Here is an 8,808-nt window from a genome sequence, read left to right on the forward strand (position 1 = left end):
TGTTGGTCCACATTGCAAAAAAATTACAGAAACAAGTGAATAAAGAAATTTATGCTAACTTAAAAAGGCAATGTAGGGATGACAAAAAAAGTCTAAAAAAAGTCCTAAACAAGATACGGATGATGTTGGTTTAGAGAGTAGCTAACAGTATTGCCATCACATAACAATCCCTACATCACTGCCTCATTTACACTTCATCAACAAGAAAGAGCAATCAGAGATTGCAAACCCTCACCAGGATGTATTTTCAGTGGTTTTTAAGGCTTTTGTGTTGAAACAAATATGGCGACCGAACCACGTGATCGATGACGTCGTCATTTTTTTTTCTAAACTAATTTATTCCTAGATTATGCTCAAGAAATTTCATCTTGATCGGATGAAGTTTTGTACTTGTCGAATTATGACGTCATAATGGAGGCCCCTATGACATCATCATTAACACATTTTATTTCCCATGGAGAGTTTTTTAACAATGAGCCATGTCTCATTTTTTTCTATTCAGTGCTTTCATAGATACGGAGGTGCAAAGTTTTTTGGTTTTTCCAAGATGGCGGCCGAACCACGTGACCTATGACGTCATAATTATTTAAAAATTATACACGTGGAGTTGCACCTATTGTGAAAATTTCCTGTCAATCGAACCAACGGTTGCAGAGAAAATCATATTTATTTTGTGCGGACAAACAAACAAACAGACAAATGAAAAATCACTCATAGAGCGACACTTGGCAAAACAGAACAAAGTGGAATGGCACTCAGTAGAGCATCCTTTTAACCTCAAAAATAGTTGGTGGTTGAATTCAGTTGGCTGATATGTAAATCCCATTCAAATTTAAAGTGAATCGGATGAAAATTGAGGATTTTAGAAATTAAAAAAAAAGTGGTTGACATTTGGCCTACGTTGACCTTTTGGCCTATGCTGATCTCAAAAATAGTTGGTGGTTGAATTCAGTAAGCCGATATGTAAATCCTATTCAAATTTCAAGTCAATCGGATGAAAATTGAGGATTTTAGAAATTTGAAAAAAGTGGTTGACCTTTTGGCCGATGCTAATCTCAAAAATAGTTGGTGCTTGAATTCAGTTAGCCGATATGTAAATCCTCTTCAAATTTCAAGTCAATCGGATGAAAATTGAGGATTTTAGAAATTAAAAAAATGTGGTTGACGTTTGGCCTACGTTGACCTTTTGGCCCACGTCAATCTCAAAAATAGTTGGTGGTTGAATTCAGTAAGCCGATATGTAAATCCTATTCAAATTTCAAGTCAATCGGATGAAAATTGAGGATTTTAGAAATTTGAAATGGTTGTTGACCTTTGGCCTATGTTGACATTTTGGCCTATGCTGATCTCAAAAATAGTTGGTGGTTGAATTCAGCTTGCCGATATGTATATCCTATTCAAATTTCAAGTCAATCGGATGAAAATTGAGGATTTTCGAAATTAGAAAAAAGTGGTTGACCTTTGACTTATGTTGACCTTTTGACCCCAAAAATATATAGGATTTTGTCAGACCACGAAGTCTACCATTTGGTAAAGTTTCGTGAAGATCGGTTTAAAATTGTGTCCTGTAGGCAAGTATAAGTGAGTGGACAGACAAACACACAAGCACACACAAACCGGAGTGAACAACATACAGTACTTGCAATTTTTTTTTTTTTCTTGCAAAGTAACAAACAGACAAACGGACTCAAATGCAATACCCTCTCCTCAGGCGAGGGTAATTATTGCTTCAAGCTTCCACAAACACCACTGGTTACACCAGTACTTGATTATTCTTGTAGTGTATACCTTCAATGAAAAGGAGGTAGCCAAGTTTTTTTTACATTTTGAGAAAGTGGCTCAAATGCTAAAATGGCCTGTGGGGTCCTGGACTATGTTAGTGCAAAGTGTTCTGGTGGGTAAAGCTCAAGATATCTATTCGGCTTTACCGATTGACCAATGTACAGATTATGAGATAGTGAAGAAAGCCATTCTCAAAGCCTATGAATTCGTCCCTGAAGCTTACCGGCAAAAATTCCGGAATGCCAGGAATAGGGAGAGTGAGACCCAGTTGTGGAGACCCAAGCCCCACTTCATGTCATCCATTTGAAGTCTGATTTGGTGTCAGGACCGGTCACCGTAGGTTTACAAGCCACTCTTCCTGTAGAGGGAATCTCTTTTATTATCGGGAATGATTTGGCTGGTGGTCGAGTTTCTGGTAATCCAATGTTGGTTGAAAAGCCCAGTATGGAAAATAACACCGCACAGTTAGAGCAGGAGATTCCGGGTATCTTTCCATCCTGTGCAGTGACACGTGCTATGGGTAGGAAGCGCTCTGAAGAGAAGGAGAAGGAAGGCGATGTGGATTTCAGTTCCTTAGAGGTATTGGAGGAAAATTCTGAAAGAGGTAATAGGAAAGGGAGTGACATCAAGGAACTTAAGGAAAAGGTGGCATCTGGAACAAAAGAGGAAATGGAGTGTCCGCCGGAGACATCTGGGAACGAGGTTGAACAAACGGTGCTGGTCCGAAAGAGACTTGTTGAAGAACAACACGGAGATTAGGAGCTCCGGAGTTTAATTGGGAAAGCCGTTACAGAGGAAGAGGCTATGAAGATACCTGTTGGTTACTTCATGAAAGGGGAAATACTAATGAGAAAATGGAGACCACCGGAGGTGCCAGCAAACGATGAGTGGAAAGTTCATTACCAAATTGTGGTGCCACCGCCGTACCGGAAGGAGATATTGAGTTTGGCGCATGAGACACCTTTGGCCGGGCACCTTGGAGTGAACAAGACATGTGACAGAATATTGGTACATTTTTTCTGGCCAGGATTGCGACGTGATGTGGCGGAGTTCTGTAAATCTTGCCATTCTTGCCAGCTGGTGGGAAAACCTAATCCGAATGGCCCAGCCGCACCTTTAAAACCAATTCCAGCTTTTGAAGAGCCATTCAGCCGAGTCATTATTGACTGTGTAGGCCCTTTACCTAAAACTAAGGCTGAACATCAGTATTTGCTGACCATCAGTGTGCTCCCACAAGGTTCCCAGAGGCAGTGCCTCTTAGAAAAATTACTGCGGCAGTTATTGCGAAGGCCTTGATTAAATTTTTCACTTTGGTTGGCCTACCTAAGGTCATCCAGTCTGATCAGGGTTCCAATTTCATGTCAACACTTTTTCAGCAAGTGGTACACCTGTTGGGAGTGGAGCAAGTAAGATCAAGTACTTACCATCCCGAGAGCCAAGGGGCCTTGGAAAGGTTTCACCAGACATTGAAGAATATGATCAGAACGTATTGTTGCGGACCTCGGACGTCGGCTCTCCCCTTATCAAGGGGGGGGGGGGGGGGGTTAATCCCCTTGTCCTTTTATCTGGCCGACCCAAGTCCTGGAAGTTATAACGTTCCTTCCGGTCGGTGGTAAATAGGGTTGTTGGTCGAGTCTTAGTCCAATTACCTAAGTACTACCACTGGCCGTAAAGCAAGGAGATAACTCCCACCCGAACCACGGCGTTAGTGGACACGCCGAGCGAAGCGAGCCGCAATTCGGGCCGTTAGCAAGGACTAAACCCGATTCTGAGCGGTTTCTAATCGTGCCACGTTTACCCAATTGAGAAAAGACTAATGCGATCGGATAAAGAGGAAACCCAGAAAATAGGAAGAACAAAGATTGGTTTATTAACAATTTACAAGAAGGAGAAGAGGAAACGAAAGAATGTGCAGGATAGGAAGAGGAAGAAGCAGTTACACAGGGCAGCCTTGGACAGTCTTATTCTTAATACCCCCAGACAAACGGGCCCTTCTCAGACACTCACACGGGGATTGTGGATGGTTGATGGTCACCAGCGAGTCCAGGCTCCAGCCCGGCTCTGATCCAGCGGACGAAACACGGCAGGCAGCTCCACGTGTAGTTGGAACGCGACCGGACAATTATATAGCGGGGGGAAGCTGGTGTCCTATGGCGTATGTAATAAATGCACACTCGTGCCAAACGCCCCCTCTCTCCAAGGTCCTTTCGCACAGCACGTTTCCAACCAGTCCTTTACAACGCCAATCGTACGATGCCGTCTTGGACAGTTCTCTCATCAAGCGCGCCGTATATCTCTTCACAAAGGTGCGCTCTTCCGATCAGTCCTCCTTTAATAAGGTCCTCCTTTAATCAGCGCCACTGCATCAGTCCTCCGGTAAGTTCTCTCATCAAGCGCGCCGTATATCTCATCAGTCCTTTTGCAACGCGCGTTTCCCAGTAAGTCCTGTGAAAGGGCTTTGCGTTCGCGCTTTTATAACGCAACCAAGCGATCGCTCCGCGAGCCCCAAAGCCACGCCTATCGGCGATGTCACTTCAGCCCTGGTTGGCTGGTTATCGCTTACCGGCCACGCCCTGATGGTGGGTTGACGTGGCCACACCTTCTTCCTGGCGCTCCGCCCCCTTTCTCGGGCCTTGCCTCATGGCTTATGGCGGCGTTGAGCGAGCGCTAAGGCAGCTGCTGCTGGCCTAGGCGCGTAACACTTGGGAGGGGCCATGAGGTACAGACTGTAGGGGCGCGCTTAATGGCGTGGCTTGGAGAGGGAGGCTGTTAAAATGGACGAAAGGGCCTACTCCTTATTTGATTGACACAACGCAGATTCAACTATTGGAAACATGGCCTTACCTATACACATACTAATGAAATAACTTAAGTCCTATGGTGACCTACGTGTTGCTTGTGGCCTAACTATGGGGTGCAACCTTTAACCCTTTTAATGTCATATTTACGAGAATGATGTCATATTTATTTACAAGAGTGTGGGTTCCCAAAACCGCAACAGTATTGTTTTGAATGTGACAAGGATTGGGATGAAGGAATACCCTTATTGTTGTTTGCTACGAGGGAATCTGTTCAGGAGTCATTGGGATTCAGTCCTTTTGAACTTGTGTTTGGACACTCAGTGCGAGGACCATTGAAATTGGTGAAAGAACAGTGGCTACAGGAGGAGTCACAGTCAACAGTGGTGGAGTGTGTGTCAACGGTTAGGCACAGATTGGCAAAGGCTTGTGAAGTTGCGAGAAGAAACTTGAAAGTGACACGGGATAAAATGAAAGTGAGACATGACAAGAAATCTCAGATAAGAAATTTCAGTCCTGAGGACTGAGTGTTAGTGTTGCTTCCTGTTCCAGGTCAGCCATTACAGGCTAGATATTTCGGTGCCTATGCAATCGAAAGGAGGGTTAATGAAACAGATTACGTGGTGACAACTCCCGACCGACGAAAAAAGCAGCAGCTGTGTCATGTCAACCGACTGAAGAAATATTGAGAGGAAGCCTGTGGAAAAAATGGTTCCTGTCCCACCTGTCGTGCCTGTAGTCGGGGTGCAAGAGAATCCAGAGGTTGAGGCCGGTGTGAAGTTTGATAACTTGGATGACCAGGCTTGTCCCAGATTGACGAACTCGGAAGTGTTGTCATTTAGATGAGAAATTAGGTCATTTGACGAGGGAACAACAAGGACAACTATCCAGCCTAATTTTTGAGTTTGCACATTTGTTCACAGATGTACCTGGTCGTACTGACTTGGTTTATCATGATATTGAGGTGGGGGAAACCACTCCTGTGAAGCAACACCCCTATCGGATGAACCCTGTGAAGATGGAGTATCTTCGGAAGGAGGTTCATTATATGTTGGAGAATGACATCATCGAACCAAGCAGCAGTGAATGGAGCTCACCATGTGTGTTGGTTCCAAAACCCGATGGCAGTTTTCGCTGTTGTACGGATTTAAAACGGGTTAATGCAGTGACCAAGACCGACTCATATCCCATCCCGAGGATTGATGACTGTATTGATAGAATAGGCCCAACTAAATTTGTAACTAAATTTGACTTGCTGAAAGGGTATTGGCAGATTCCTCTTACGCCCAAGGCCAAGCCAAGCGGCCAAGGATTTCCTTGTGGCCAAGGAAATCTCGGCTTTAGTCACACCAAATGGGTTGTATCAGTACAAGGTTCTTCCCTTTGGATTGAAAAACGGGCCTGCTACATTTCAACGGCTGATTAATAAGCTCATTGCAGACCTTGAGGGGGTGGAGGCTTATCTGGATGATGTCATCATCCACACCATGACTATGGAAGATCATATTAAACAAATTCATGCATTTTTCAAGAAACTGACCGAGGCAGGGTTGACCATCAACTTATCTAAGAGCGAGTTTGTAAAAGCACAGGTGGTGTTCCTAGGCCATGTAGTAGGTCAGGGTCAGGTGCAACCAGTGACAGCCAAGATAGAAGCCATTGATCGCTTCCAAGTTCCAAAAGGGAAGAAGGAGCTAATGAGATTCTTGGGTATGGCTGGTTGGTACCGGCGGTTCTGCAGGAATTTTTCTGATGTGGTAGCTAGCCCCTTTAACGAATTTGCTGAGGAAAGAGACCAAGTTTGTTTGGGATGACAAATGTCAGGCTGCCTTTGCCCACGTCAAAGCGATATTAATGAGCTCTCGTCCTAGCAGCCCTGGATTTTCAAGCACCTTTCAAGTTTGCCATTGATGCAAGTGATGTGGGGGCTGGGGCAGTTCTATTACAGGAAGATGAGGAAGGAGTGGATCACCCAGTGTGCTACTATTCCAAAAAGGTTTAACAAACACCAGGCAAATTATGCCACCGTGGAAAAAGAGACCCTTGCTCTCCTGCTAGCGCTTCAGCATTATGAGGTGTATCTAGGAACTACTACCTTTCCTATAAAAGTCTTCACTGATCACAACCCCTTAACCTTCATTCAAAAAATGAAAAATAAAAATCAGAGGTTGATGAGATGGAGTTTGGCTTTGCAGGAGTTCAACTTGGAAATTGAGCATGTAAAGGGCAGGGACAATGTCGTTGTTGATGCCTTATCCAGAGTGAACTAACTTTGGAAATTCCTGTAGGTTGTTTGGAAGTTTTGTTGCTTTATTTTGGGAAATATTAATTATTGTTGCTCACGTGAATTGATCATTTGGGGGTGAGTTTTACTTTTGTTTGTTAAAAGAGTTTTTGCATGCAAAGAAAGTTTTCACTATGTTCCATCTTTCTTTCTTGAGGGGGGGAATTGTTATGGATTCGTCACTTCTGTTGTGGTTCTCATCCACTGCAAACATTTTTGGTTGCATGTACTATTATTGTTATCGTTTAAGTGACATAGAGATTACTGTTTTCAAAAGGTAAAAAAAAGTTAGCGTTTTAAAAGAAACCGGAAATCGGATCGGGAACCGGAAGAAGAAGAGGAAGAAGAGGAGCAGCGAGTAAGGTCGGAGAAGGAGCCGAGCTACTTGGAGGTCTGGAGTAAACGCTGGCGAACGGGGGTCACTAGCAAACTTTGGGGTTTCCTGGGAAAGGGATTCCTGCGACAGAGTTGTTATCGCTGTGACAGATAAACCTGCGTGACAGGTTTTGCGGTTGATTCCGAAGAGAATCATTGGAGTGCCATTACGTCTCGAGAACGGACCGTTGGCCATTTTGCCTCGCGCTGGATTTTCGCATCGCTCCAGGTTTTTCACCTTGCTTCAACCATTTCACCGCATCCAGACGTAACCTGGTGTGTGTGTGCAACGTGGATTTTGAGTGTGAATTTGCGGTTCGCCGATTGGGAGCCGTTGAACGTCCATACCCGAAGGTGTGATTTCCCAGCCACCTCTCGAGGACACTTTTGCCTATCTTTGGCAGTGTGACTGTCAACTGAGCGGGATTCTGGTCTCGATACAACATCGTTCTGACGATCACGAGAGCGTGGATCGACTTTGGTTTGAAGCTGGGACAGAGACATTGGGAATGTTATTTTCGCTCACTTGGAGCACAGTGAGTTATATTGTACGAAACTGATGGTACCATCATAGGAATGATATATTGGTTGTGCAATTGATTAATATTGTTATTGTACTGTTATTCTTGTGTGACCTTAATACAATACTTGTTTGTTGGTAACAAATGGTGTGGTTTCACCATTGATCTTTGACATACAGAATAACACATCTTTCTGCCGTGACTCCTCTCGGGGCTCGGAGGTACACCGTGACCGGGGTTTGGGGAAGAGCACGTAACACATGTCACCTTCCGCCACGGTTAAATCAGAACAAGATGATTTGACACCACTCATCCATGTCACCCTCAGCCACGGGTAAATCAGAACAGGATGATTCGTCACCGCTCATCCATGTCAAACTCCCCCACGGTTAAATCAGAACAAGATGATTCGACACTGCTCATCCATGTCACCCTCTGCCACGGTTAAATCAGAACAAGATGATTCGACACCACTCATCTATGTCACCCTCGCCATAGATAAATTAGAACAAGATGATTCGACACCACTCATCCATGTCACCCTCCAATAACAACAACAACAACAACATGCATTTTAAGGCCATTTTCCCTGCTAGAGCGGGGATTAGCCTTGCGGTCCCCATGGCAATCTTCTCCATTTTGCCCTATTTTCTGCATCTCCCATTGTTAACCCCCTTGCCCTCATTTTTTCTTCCACCATCTTTAGCCAAGTCTTTCTCGGTCTTCCCCGTCCTCTACTTCCTTCTACATTCATTTCCATCACTCTTCTCAACCAGTCACTTTCATCCTTCCTCAACACATGACCAAACCATCTCAACCTGTTCCTCTTCACAGCATCAATCACAGGCTCTATTCTCATCATCTTTCGCAATTCGTCATTTGTCTTCCTCTTTCTCAACGATACTCCGCACATCCACCGAACCATTTGCATTTCCACCCTTTCCAGCCTTCGTTGCTGCTCTACGTTCATTACCCATGTCTTGCTCCCATAAATCAGAACACTTCTCATACATGCAGCAATGCAGCATACACCTTTCCCTTCAGCTTC

The sequence above is a fragment of the Myxine glutinosa genome, chromosome 6 (genome assembly GCF_964187855.1).
Source record: "Myxine glutinosa chromosome 6, kmMyxGlut1.1, whole genome shotgun sequence".
Classification (NCBI taxonomy): domain Eukaryota; kingdom Metazoa; phylum Chordata; class Myxini; order Myxiniformes; family Myxinidae; genus Myxine; species Myxine glutinosa.